The sequence below is a fragment of the Lycium ferocissimum genome, unplaced genomic scaffold (assembly GCF_029784015.1).
Source record: "Lycium ferocissimum isolate CSIRO_LF1 unplaced genomic scaffold, AGI_CSIRO_Lferr_CH_V1 ctg60, whole genome shotgun sequence".
Classification (NCBI taxonomy): domain Eukaryota; kingdom Viridiplantae; phylum Streptophyta; class Magnoliopsida; order Solanales; family Solanaceae; genus Lycium; species Lycium ferocissimum.
Genome location: NW_026726189.1, coordinates 107,507 through 121,872, shown reverse-complemented (window position 1 = coordinate 121,872; position 14,366 = coordinate 107,507).

The window sequence follows — 14,366 nt, the reverse complement described above, 5'->3', positions numbered from 1 at the left end:
AGTATTGATCAGATCAAAAGTTAAATTTGGTGAGAAAGATGTTGAATTAATACAAAAAGATTCGAAATTTTCAAGGCCATCACCTTGGAGTTGTTGTTCTACAAACGTTTTCCGCGTTAAAATGTTCAAAATCGTCGTGTGGAGTACTTAGTGATTATCAAGTAATTCACATTAATTCAAATTTACTTTTCAATTTCAGGTTCAGTTCGACTTTTTATATTTTATGTACTTATTGCAAGTAGTGTTGTATTTTTCTTAAGCCTAAGTGAATGCGATATCATTTTGAAGCTTGTCATATCGTACTATCCGTAAATATTATTATTGCAATATTTGTTATTTGTAAGTGTCGGTGAATATAGTAGATTATGAGATAAATCATAATATCATCGTATTTAAAACCCCATTATTATAAATCTTATTTATTTTTTGGTTCAATAATTATTCTAATCTGTTTTGCAGAGCACAATAAGTGGTGATGAATAGGAGCATGATCTTTTTGTGCCAATCAACATAAGGGTAGGAGCATGATCTTTTAGAGCCAATGAACATAAGGGATGAAGTGTTTAATTTACTAAATCAATTCAATTAAAAGAATGTTTTTTTATTTCTTATTTCACCTTCTTAATTAATAAAATAGTTTTTTGTATGGTGATGCTAAAAAAATATAATTCTTCTTACTTTTATAATAGTATAGATAAATAAGAGAACCATTAATATGATAGCAATCAAATATAACCTTCATTTACCTCTTTTCACTTTTTAAAAACTTTAAAAGAAAATAATGAGCTGAAAATGTCATCTTACATGTTCTTTTTGTGCACCAAAAATAGAAAAAATGCAATTTAAGCAATCAAGATCAGCAAGTTATCGCAGTTGCAATGTAAAAGTATTATAATCAGAGCCGCAATCGACTAATACTTCATCCTATATCAAAACAAGATTGTTCTAAAGAAAATGTCAATTCAACTAAAAGATGAGGTAAATAATTTATTCACATAAGTTTAATAGTTGAATAAAGTAAAAGAAATTGAATTTTAATCTAAAGCTAAAAACCAAAATAAATCGAATAATAAAAAATCTATATTAAATACAATGAGAATAGTCGGCTTAGGTATTTAAATGTTATATATTATATTACATTTAAAGGAGAGTAGTACACAAGGATTTTATTCTATGATTATATGATTCATTTACCTTAATTTCAAATTTCATTGAGATTTTGTTGAGTATACTGTATTAAGAAAAAAGATGACAATTGAAATTTTAAAAAAGCAATATGATCTAATATGTTCGAACAAGTCATATCACAATTTAACATGATTAATATTTTCTAATGTTTTCCGCGCATCGCGCGGGTACGTATACTAGTTCAATTTATAACATAAAAGTCTTACCTATAAAATTGGAAAATTGAAAAGTCACAGGTTATGGGAGCATTAGTTTTGAAACGGCTGTCTTTATTTTTTCTTCTTTCTTTTCTTTATTTATCATGGAGGTACAATTAAAACCTTAACTATAAAATGTGGCACATTTAACATAATAAAGGGATAATTAAGAGAGTGGGGAAACCGAATGGAGTAGGTCAAACGTTTCTGTGACTGTAAAATAATTATTGACGCATAACGAGATATATTAAATATGATAAAAATGAAGATAGGTATAAATGCATAATTAAGAGAGTCAAAAGAGTGACATTTATTTTTTTAATATAGCACACAATGAAAAAAGTAGGGAAAATGTCAAAAAAGGGAGAAAAAAAAAAATATCTGTTTAGAAAGTATCGCGCACATCTTTTTTTTTTTTACTTTATAATATATATATAGATATAGATATAGATTTTACCTCACATAAAGTAATATATAAACTTCCGAATACCTTATGTCGATCTTATTTAATTATGCTGAAAAACAGTCAGACAACATATTAATAATACTAAATTTTATGCTATGATTCCACCAACCAAACCGGGGCGGATGTAATGTTAAAATGAAGGGGTCCATCTAAGGTCTAACCCAATAACTTTAACTTGAGTTTATTTATATTTGAAAAATATAGTAAATAAATGTAATTAATAGATCTTGAATTTAATAAATCAAATAGCTATAATAAAATTCCGTACTCCCTATAAAGTTCAACTGTTGAATCGTCTGTGTATATACAAGCAGTTACGTACATTGAGAGCTTAGCTATGCTTCGTGTCGGTGATACGTTATTTAGCTTACAGCACAGGGATTAATCTGCTTGTGCTATTCTTACTGAAAATTTATAAGTTAGGTCGCGTTCGATGTTGTATTTTCGCACGCTTTGTCTAGTTAAGCGGTTGTCAAATGTATTCTTAATTCTAAGTTCTGGTTGTTAAGCTACTTGTCTCAATCTTCTTGAGAAGTTAAGGCAATATGTTTCTGTTCTATAAGAAATGCATTTGTAATTTTCAGAATTGAGGGCTCCAGAATAGCTTGAAGCTATTGCATTGGCCGAATTTATTGAAAGTAAGTAAACATAAATAAATGAGATGCTAAAGAAAACACTCCAGATACTGGTAAGCCAAATTGAATCCAGATTGTAATTCAGATTGATAGTTTTGGTTGATCAGATATCAGAAGCATGTTATGCAGATGAGTGTGTTTGTTATGATGGAAGTCATGTTCCAGTGTTTGTTAATGAGATTAAAAAGAACTTTTTGGGAAAATATATCTTAGAAATCAATGACAATATTAGCAAATCAGAGGTGTTTTAATGAAATTTTGAGTGCTAAAGATTAATAATAATGTAGATATGTATTAGTTGAAGCAAGTAATATAAAGTTAAAAGTCAAGATAGTTCTATGAAAAATGACTTCCACCCATAAGCAAGGGAAGTCATTTCCCTCATTTTGATGGAAAATGACTTCTACGTACCAAACACCAGAAAATAACTTCTTGCTTACGAAATTAATTATGTGAATGGAAAATGACTCATCATACCAAACACTAAAAAATGACTTCTTGCGTACGAAAATAAAAAGATATCATATCACATATCGGTAACAACTTCGAAGACACTACAAGAAAAAATATATTTGGCAACAATTTTTTTTTTTGTTGCCATAGATTGATTATTGTTGCAAAAAGTACTTTTGGCAAAAAAAAAAAAATTATTGCATGAACTTTTCCCAACGGCTGTTATTGCAATAATGTGCAACAACTTTTTTGTTGTATAAAGTTTTTGCAACAATAATCAATCTTGAAACAAAATTAAATTTCTTAATAAAAATCATTTGCCAACAATAAAACTAAGTTGTTGCCAATATAAATTTTTTTGTTGCGATTTATCTTTCTTGTATTGAGAGGTCATACATCAATTCTCTTTCTCGGAAAATATGGACAAAATGGGTTGCCCCCACACCCAGATAATGCTTGAAACATGGATTTTTAAATTTCAATCTACTAAGGTTAAAAGACAATTGTTAAAGGTAGTATGGAAAGCTTGTTAGAATTCATGGACTTTGAAACACAGATGACGATAAATCCAGATATATATGAATGAGTCAAATAATTACAAGGATTAAAGTGATCAGAAACCATTTCTCTGAAAGATAAAATTTCATCGGGAATGCTCCGTGCTTTGGTCAAGTGGTAAGATCACAACGTGTGATGTGTCGTGTTCAAAAGCTCGGTATTCAAGTGAAGATGGTTGAGAGATCCTATTGTCCACCAATTTTCAAACCATCCGACATTGCCCTCAGAGATTTCTCCGTTATAAAAAAGAATTTGTATGTAGCAGTTGGAACCCTGGAATAGTCGTAGTAGAGCCCACGAGCTTGAAAATTAAATAATTTGAATTTGAAATGTTTTTTATCTTTCATAATTCGATTTTGTGAGCACTATTTTTTTTAATTATTATCCAAAATGAATGATCTCTTTCACAATTTGGAAAGCAAATTCACTTTATGAAATGATTCTGATCATACAAATATTCAAGACTTATTTCGAACCACAAATTTCAAAAGTCTTCACTCTTTCTTAAATATCGTGCCCAATCAAATGGGTTCACATAAATTGAAACAGAGGGAGTATTTACACTTTAACTTTTGATATTATCAGTTCAGACTGCAGTGGGTACCGCCTAGTTGATGCTATATACGAATAATCTGAGCATCTACTTTCACGTTTTATTCATTGATTGATGAAGCTCTTCCCCTTTTTCATTTCATTTTCCTCTAATGCGAGTTTTCCATGCGTTAGATAGCTCATTTTTTGTGGTAATTGCGTCTTATAGCTCATTATTTATACAGAGTTAAAATTTTGAGTTTATGAGTTCTACAAAGAAAAAAAAGTTATTGAGACCTGCATAAATTATATACATACTAATTGAATATTTTTAATATAAAACAAATATGCACAAAAGCTACTAGATTCTGTCAAATCTGCAAACAGAAAGCTAACTCTACCCCTGTTATTTACTGCGCGAATATAATGTAGAGTTAATTACAAGAACACCCTTTTTAATAGCTATATAAGTTACAAACGTCGAAATTTACAATCTGGAATGAAGTAGTATATACCATCGATTTTTGAGTCATCGTGTGCAGTCAAACCTCTCTATAATGACAACATTTGTCCAAAAATTTTATGGCTGCTATAGTGAGGTGTTGTTATGTATGTACTGTATACTGACATATGTTTAGATCTCATTTAGCTATTATAAACAAAAGTACGTAAACAATTAGTTTTCTGTACTTTTTATGTTATAAATGAAAATAATATACTTGTTAATTAATTTTAAAATCTCAATTGATTTTGATATCTCATTAATTAAAAATTAAAAAGACTAATAAAAATCCATAACTAGTTGTTTCGTATCGACAAAGGAACACATACATTCAAAATTAATTGAGAATTTAAAATTTTCAAGTTTGACGTAAGAATTCTGTAATTGTACATTGTTTCGTAAATTTCAGTCGCTTAGTGATAATATATATGATTGAATTGACAAAATTTTATCCAAATTTTCAGCAAAAAGGAATTTAATTGATTTCCTTTTAAGGCTGTCTAAGAGCTTATTAATTGACTCTTCTTTCTCATCCCAAATAGCAGTAGGTTGAGGATTTTCATCAACACTTCGTTGTCACCTTCTGCATCTAATATCTATTGAAATTTACTATATGTATGACATTAATGATGATTACCATAAATATTTTAATATTTTATTTTTATATATATTATATTTCTTACAAAATATTATTACACAATTCTTTAGTATGACTGTTATAGAAAAGTAATTTTACAAAGAGTGTACCACTATAATGAATGTCACTGCTGTTAAAGGTAGAATGTTGTTATGGAGAAGTAAAATGTGACGTGAAATTTGATTTCGGAGAAAATCAAGCCATTATAGTGAAATGCTGCTATAACGAATGACAATTATAAAGAGGTTTGACCGTACCTTATTAATTACCTTGTCACAATATTTGACGCTAAACGGTCAGAAGCTAAGTGGCAAGCGAAAATCGTGAATTTAACCCAAAATACTTATTTCCATGTCATTTGCTACAGTGTAGATGATGAATATAAATTATTCATGATATTTTGTATATAAAAATAAGTTTTTAAATAAAACATGAATAAGTATATCCTATTCTCGCATATTTTCTGACAAATTCTACGGGAAGAAAGTACTTTATGAGAAGAATAGAGAAGAAACAAATTGTCAAAGAAGTAAACAAAGAATTCAATAGGTGCAACCATAAATTCATAAGTCGTAACCGTGGAGTTTTACATGTGGGAATTACAAAAGACAACATTGGGAGAAGTTGCATAATCCACGGGTGTGACCACCACTTTCATCCTCGTACTCGTCAAGTGTTGAAATCCACGGGTGTGACCGCCACTTTTATACTCACACCCGTTGGCATCACAAAAAGAAGTTGTACAATCCACGGGCGTGACCACCACTTTCATACTCACACCCATCAAGTGTTGAAATCTACGGGTGTCACCGCCACTTTCATACTCACACCCGTCAACTGTGGGCATCAAGAAAGAAGTTGCAAAATTCACGGGTGCGACTGCCGTTGTCATACTCTCGCCTGTCAAGTCACGTCACGGATGTGAGCATTACTTCAAGGAATGCATTCGTTGGGGGTGACACTACATTTTCCTATAAATAGAAGCATCACTTTGCTTACAAATCATCCAATAATTTACAAGACAATTGTGTTAATCTTGATCTATTCTCTTGTCTTTCCCTTGTAGTAAAAATATTTCTCCAAGTCTTTCAATATTTCTAGTTTCTTAAATTCATATTTTCTCTTTTCTAACTCCATAATGGAGTAATTTCTTTTTGTTGGGATAGTTGAAGAAACTTGGTGTAATGTTATATTATCTTATTTTAGTTATTCCTCGTCTTGATATTATTTAAGTACCATACTTTGTGTTGGAATGATATGTTCTACTAATCATTATCATTACTTAGTATATTTTGTGTTATGATAATAGTTATCTTAATTTGTACTTCTAACAAGGAGGGAAATTAATATACTATAATAATCACATAAAATATATATGTAATAATAATTTTTAGTCATCTATTATTTCAAATCTTTGAACTTGCTTCTTTTAATCCTAATTCTCACGGAGGGATTATTTCAAGTTAGTTCTTAGGTTTAAATCTTTATCTTATTTCTTTCCGTCCTAATTCTCATGGAGGGACAGTCTCAAATAAGTTTATTGATTTGAGGGATCTCTATCTTATTTCTTTCAATTCTAATTCTCGCGGAGGGATTGTTTCAAATAAGTTTATTGATTTAAGGACTAATCGCAAGAAGTCTTTATTCCTCATAACACAAATCAAGTCTAGAAACTATTTCTACTGTTTTGTGGAATTTACTAAAAAAAGGTTTTATTGTCATAGATACACTAAGTAGATTCAACGACTCCCAACTCTTTCTTTTAAGATAATCTTTTGAAAGTTGTTTCGTTTGTAAAGTAATTTACAAATTTAAGTCACTACTCTCCTTTCATCAATCTGATTCTCTCAAATAGCAGCAAAAATACTACAAAGTCTGTAGCATAGATTTTTCCATCTCTGTGGGACGATATCTTAAACTATATTAGAATTTGACATAGTACGAGCTAAATTTCCTATGCACTTTGGCCTCGTCAGTAGATCACATCTATCACCTAGATAAATACTTATCCGCACCGGATACATGTGTTTGCACATAAAATTTTGTCAAACGCCGCAAAGTACTACGTAATGTGAAAACTATTGGGAAGTAAGGGGAATACAACAGTAACTATTATCTATGAGCTGATATATATATATATATATATATATAAGCAAGAATGAGGATTTTTTTGTAGTCCTCACAGGGTCATTTTGTAATTTCCTAGAGTTTTTTATAGAAGTGACATGTGTTCCTCTTTATGATTTTGTTTTATTCCTCTTTTATGTTGCCTCTAATTTAGTTCAATATTATTTTAATTGCCATCACATAGATGGATATCACTAACATAGATATTTTACAAGTCTATTTATAGATTTTATTCTTCTATTTTAAGCTCAAAAACTATATATAGATTCCACCTACAATATTGTTTGTGGTGCCCTTAAGAGATTTTAGAATTTAACATTATTATGAATAATTTATTGAATTCTAATATGATGACCTTGCTATTCAAAGTAGTGCCTTTAGGATAGCTAATAAAATCAATGAATATAATTTTGTGTTGTTTATTAATTTGAGCAAATCGACCGTCGTGTTTGTTCTTGCTTCTTGGATATTTTGCAGAAAAAATGCACCGGCCTATTTGATGTTGAATTTCAGCAATAAATATTGAAATACCCAATACGATAAAGCAAAATAAAAAAGAAAAACATTTGCAAATAAATGATTAGCTTCGTCAACAGACAGTTGCTTTGTAATGCACATCATATAACGTCACTTACTCACTATTAATAAATCATGGTTTCTTTATTCATTTGAGGTTGAAATTCATGCTAGCATTTCTTGAACACTCAAATATCTTTTTATAATAGTTGGTTAGTGAACATTGATTTAATTCAGAAAAAAATGATTGAAATTAATCCAACAGATGATAAAGTTCAATTTAGATTATTGGGCTCTATATCCTCAAAAGCATTCAATGAAATTAAAAAAAAGAGAAGAAATCTTACATCATGAATTTATTTGAAAATAAAAAGAAATTCTTCTTTAACTTTCAAATACTTTTATATTATAATTTAGTTTTTAGGAGTTTCTCTTAAAATGTCGAACTACTCCTTCAATAACTTAATGTCATAAAGAGCGAGAAAAAAATAAAAAGTAATTAGAAATTTAATTTTATTGTTAGTATTGGGCCCGGGCGTGACACGGACCAAGTGACACTAGTATATATATAAATAGGCTTGAGTCGTGCTGGATATGGCCTAACAAAGCAAGCTGAAATGTGCACCTAGCCAGAATTAAACAATTCTACGTTCATGAGAGAGGATGCAAAAACAACAAAATCTACGTTCATGAGAGAGGACGCAAAAACAACAAAATTTAGATGATAAAATCAGCAAGTTCTGAGAGAGGGTAACTATGATTGACTTTTGGTTAGCCTATTTCTTTTGATGTTAAAATGATAAAAACATAACCACGGAAGGTTGTGGGGACAGCGGATGGGGCCGCTCCTCCCTTAACAAGAGGTTTCAGCTTTTCTTTGGATATGAAAGGGGAAAGAATTCTTGGCAGAGAGCTTTCTTCCAAATAGCCTACGCGCTTAATCCCAGATATAATTGAATCCCAATCGGTAGAAAATAAATAAAATAAAAAGATAAAAACATAATGAGGTATTTTTTGGTTTGGACGAATTTGGGTGTCACTCGTGTTTTCCTGCAAGTCCAAAACGTATCACTCTTGCATGGCCTCCAACAATTTTCTTTAACCTTTATTTCAACCAATCACAATCTTTTGAAATACATTATTTTTGCCAACAAAAACATGATTTTGATGTCAAGCACTCAGTATCTCATTGTTAGATCTGTCATCCTTCCTTAATTTAACGTAGTTTTCTGAGTTTCTGTACATACAATTCCCGGAAAATTCGATTTACTTTTTTATTTGGTTAATTCTAAGCAGGCAATTTGCACGATTGCCTTATTCCGGGGTAGTCTTTAATTTTTTGTCCTCAAATGGGCGGTCTTTAATCTTTATCCTTCGATAAAAATTTCTTGGTTTCAGGTTTGAATCTCCACTCAGTCAAAAAATTAAAAAAAATAAAAATTCGCAAGGTATACTTTGAATTTGCAAGGCAGAGGTTTGCCTGCAAAACTCTTCCTTCAGGCAGAGTTTTCAAACTTTACCTTAAAGAAGAATTTGCCTCAAACTCTATCTGATCAGGCAGAGTTTGACTCCAAACTCTACCTGATCAGGCAGAGTTTGACTCCAAACTCTACGTAAGACAGAGCTTTGCCTTCAGGCACCTTAAGGTAGAGGTTTGCATTAAGGCAATATATTTTTTTACTCAGTTGGAATTTTGTAAAATTCTGCCTTAAGGCCTAACTTTTGCCCGCATAGGCCTACTTTTTCTAAGAAACTTTGTCTTGCGACTTTTTTTTTTTTTTTTAACTAATCCGTGGTTAGAACACAAACTTCATGGTATTCGGGGAAGGCCAAAAATTAAAGACTAGCAATTTGATCAGTGCGCAATCCGCACAAAAAAAATGATTCTAAGTAGGCGTTTGGCCATGAATTTTGAAACCATGGTTTCAAACCAGCGTTTGGACATGCGTTTTTACGCATGGTTTGAAACCCCAAATCATCCAAAAAGGCATGATTTGGGGTTTGAAACCATGGTTTCAATTTTTTTAAATATAAAATTTAATCCATAAGTTTATATTTTGCAAAAAAAGATCCATAAGTTGGTAGATATTTTTAACAATTACCCCATCAATCATTTACCAATCTCATTAACTTCCACCAAATTTTATTTATGTCTACCAACCTTTTAATTTTGTAAAAAAAGACCCATAGTTTAATTTTATTTATTGAACTAAAATTTGATCAATTGATGTTGTATTTTTAGAAAGGTCTTCTAGTATTAATTTTGAGCCTGTTGTTATGAATTAGCGTATTAATTTTGTTATGAACTATGACTTGCTCATTTGGTAAGATTGTATAAGAATTAAGAATGTTTTGATAGTATTCACAACTTGTGGGGTTTTTATGTACTATAATAAAATACTCCTTAAAATATCCAAATCGTATTCAAATACGTGATTTAAATGGTTTCAAACGGGGCCTAAGCAAATCGAAACATTTTGTACAGCCCAAAACGTTATTTGAAAATTTCTCTTTTAACTCTTCCGAAAAAAAAAAAAACTGTAACTAGCTTTATATTTTCAAAAAAGTAAAATTAAAAAGAAGGTCCAAATAATAATAAATAAAGATATTCCTCTATTGCCAAACCTCATTACTTTTTAATTTTCCTCTGTACCTTTCTTAATCAACAGAGGAACCGAATTGCTCTTCCAATGGAGAGTCCCCACATTTAATTATTTAAACTAAGTATTCTTTTAACACTAATATTGCCGAGTCGAAATGTGCTTAATTTAAAACTTGACTTTTTCTTCAAATTGATAATTCACATTCAAAGTATTGGATCATAATGTTAAAAGCAGTTGTCTTTTTGTTTAAAGCTCTTTCAAATTCCACAAATAGGGAAAACTACGTATATATACATGTTAAGGAGAAATATTTACGAAACGTGACGATAGTTTTCTTTATTTACAAAACATAACGATATATTACGAAACATGACGGATTTTCATAATTTTTTTTCCAGAAAATATATATTTTTTATAAAAAAAAAAAAATTATTTTTTTTTTAAAATTTTTTTTTATATTTTTTTTGGCTCAAATGCTTAAATAATTACCTCAAATTTTTGTGTATGAAAAATATATAAAAAATTTTAATATAATTTTCATACACAAAATTGTGAACGAAAACTTTAAGCCTTGAATATTGTATGAAAGTTGTTACAATGTTGTTGTAGTTGTATTAATTTTCCAGAAACCTTATATGAACTTTATATATGAAAAATGTGAATGAAATTCTAAGTCTTGAGCGAGATATACACATTTCATATCATTCTCATGCATAAAATTTTGAGCGTAATGTTTAAGCCTTGATCGAGATATACACATTTCATACGTTTTTCATACATAAAATTTGAGCGAACTTTTTAAGCCTTGAGCAAGATATACACATAAATTTGCGGGATTATTTTAAGTCTTGAATGTTGTATCAAAGTTGTATACAATGTTGTTTTAATTGTATTAATTTTACAGAAATCTAACATGAACTTTATACACGAAAATGTGAGCGAAATTTTAAGACTTGAGCGAGATACAAATTTCATATTGTTTTCATACACACAATTTTGAGCGGATTTTTTAATCCATGAACGAGATATACACATTTCATACATTTTTCATACCGTTCTCATACACTAAATTTTGAGCGAACTTTTTAAGCCTTGAGCGAGATATACACATTTCATACAACTTTCATACATAAATTTTTGAGCGAAAAAATATTTAAAAAAATAATTTTTTAAAAAAATAAAAAAACAAAAAAACAATTTTTTTTTAAAAAAAAGCATATTTTGTATAGGGTTTGTAATGTTATGTTTTGTAAATATAAAACTATCATCACGTTTCATAAATATTTCTCCTTAAGATGTGTATATATATATATATATATATATAATAGTTGTCCCATAAAAATATATCTCCTGTGTTTGACTTCTAGTTAAAGGCGGGCATGCCTCCAGTAGGTATTGGATCCTTGACATGGGCCATAATACTTGCTAACCAGCAGCCCAATATTTTGTGGGCTTGGAAACGGCTGGTTCACGCAAATGTGCCTTTTTGGTCCATTATTTAGATTTTGTCTTTATTTTACAAAATTGTGCAAATATAGTCTTTAAACTTGACAAATTATTAGACTTTCTTCTAACATCCATAAAATATTAGACCGTGGTCTAATGGTCTTTCATACGAATTTTAGTTTGCTTAAAAAGAATATCTTACACCGTGGTCTAAAAGGTCCATAATTTGCAAAAGTTATAAAAGAAAAAAGGACATTTACTAAATAACTATTCGTAAAAAGGACAAGTGGTGAAAATTCAAACTTGGAAAGAAAGCTTACTGTGAAAATTCAAACTTGGAAAGAAAGCTTACTTTTTGGGTGTGTTTGGTAGGAAGGATAACATTTTCAGTTTCAATTTTTCATGTTTGGTTGGTCAAATATTTATTTAGGTAAACAAGTTTCATAAAAATAAGAAAATCACTTCCTTAATAAAAGTAAGGAAAACGAGTTCTATAACTGACATTATGCATTGATCGCTTCCTTTCCACCCTCAAACACACCCCACACTCCCATCCCCCACCCCGACTCCCTTGTGTTTGCCTAGTTTTATATGAATAACGTTGAAATAATATTTTTTGTCCATCAAGTATCAAAAGTAAATAAGGTAATCACTTATTTTTTTCAGAAAAATATTCTCGTGAAAATCATTTTAATTTATACGTACCAAACACACCCTTTATCTACGTTTTCTTCTGTGTTTAATACACTAATGAGTAAGTAAGACCTGATTAGTTGTGGGTGGAGCCAGTAGAATGATGAATTTGAGTAGTTAAATTTGGATTATACCAACTTTCATGGACTAACTTTTCTCCAAGTGTCTGAAGACAAAACGTTCGTGTATGGTCGTCGTCGATGTTTTGTTTTTGAAAGTGAACTCTCCTGTCTTTTTGTAGGATAGCATGCATTCTCTGAATTTGGTCAAATCGGCTCTCAACTAGCATGGAACAAAACAATGCATGCATTCGATACTAGTCTATGGTCGACCTCTTCGAAATTTTTAGGACCATAATTTATACGTAATTTATGTAGCGTATTTTATTGGCCAAAAAAAGAAAAAGTTAAAAGAAAGACTCTTAAAATTTATCGTCTAAAAGAAATCATAGATATTTGTGTAAATATAAATTACTATTCATTAAATTAAATGAGAACCTTAATGTTAAGTTGGTTTAGTTTTAAATAAGGAACTATGACTTTCTTTTAATATCAGATTAAAAAAGAAGTATTGTAAAAAAATGAATCACGGGCTTAACTCAATTCGACTTATGGGGGTGGGTGTGGGGGTGCGGGGATTGTTGAGTTTTATCCATCGTTCTTTACACGTGGTATCATAAAAACGGGACCCGTCTCACCCGATGTTGGGCTCCCAAATTAACTAGCCACGCATCAGATGTCCAGCCCCGGACGTGAGGTGGGGTGTTGAATAATAGAAAAAGTGCCACACCAGTGGTTAATGAAATGGGTAGTCTCCTTATATAGACTTGGGCAATTCTCTCCTCATAAGTAAGCTTTTGGGGTTAAGTTGGACTCAAGATCCATTTCTTTACATGACATCAGAGCAGAACTCATTTCACCCACACCAGATGTTGAAGAATGGAAAAAGTTTTCTTTACAAGTATTCCACACAAATTAAGACAGGAGTATAATATTTGTCTTTAGGTCGAAAGAACAAAAACATACGCTAGGGTTAACATTTTGTTTGAGGATTTCTTTTGTCGGTGAGTTTAATATAAATTGTGTTCGGGCTCCAAAACATTCTCAAACAAAGAATTCTAATTTCTAAACCTAAAGATCTTTTTCTTGGAATGTATTTGGCCCCATAATTCCCGATAAATTCAATTATCTCGAAGATTTTCTTAATCACTACAAGAAAAAATATATTTGGCAATAAAATTATTTTTGTTGCCATAGATTGATTATTGTTGCAAAAAGTACTTTTTAGACAAATTTTTTTTTTTTAAATGACACTTTTTTCCAATTATTAGTGCAACAACATGCAACAACTTTTTTTTTTTTGTTGCCAAAAAGTTGTCAAAAGTACTTTTTGCAACAATAATCAATACTATGGTAACAAAATTAAATTCTTTGGCAACAAAAAGTTCATTTGCCAACAATAAAACTAAATTGTTGCCAAATATTAAATTTTTTGTTGCCATTTCTAAACTTTCTTGTAGTGAATGCACAGTGGCGGACCCAGGATTTTATACAAGCGGGTTCAATTACTGAATAAGGATCGATGGTGATAACTAATAAAGTAAGCAACGTCAAGCATAACACGCTAGATTTGCCGACTCATTTATTTGTTCTTTTTTGTTAGTAATGTAACATAAAAATAAAGTTATTTTAAACTCCACTCTTTTTTATTTAACAAAGTTGAGAAATATTTTTCGAAAAGAATCATAAAAAAATATTTACATTTATTATTAAACAGATCTATCTAATTTAAAAAATTTAATTCAACAAGAATTT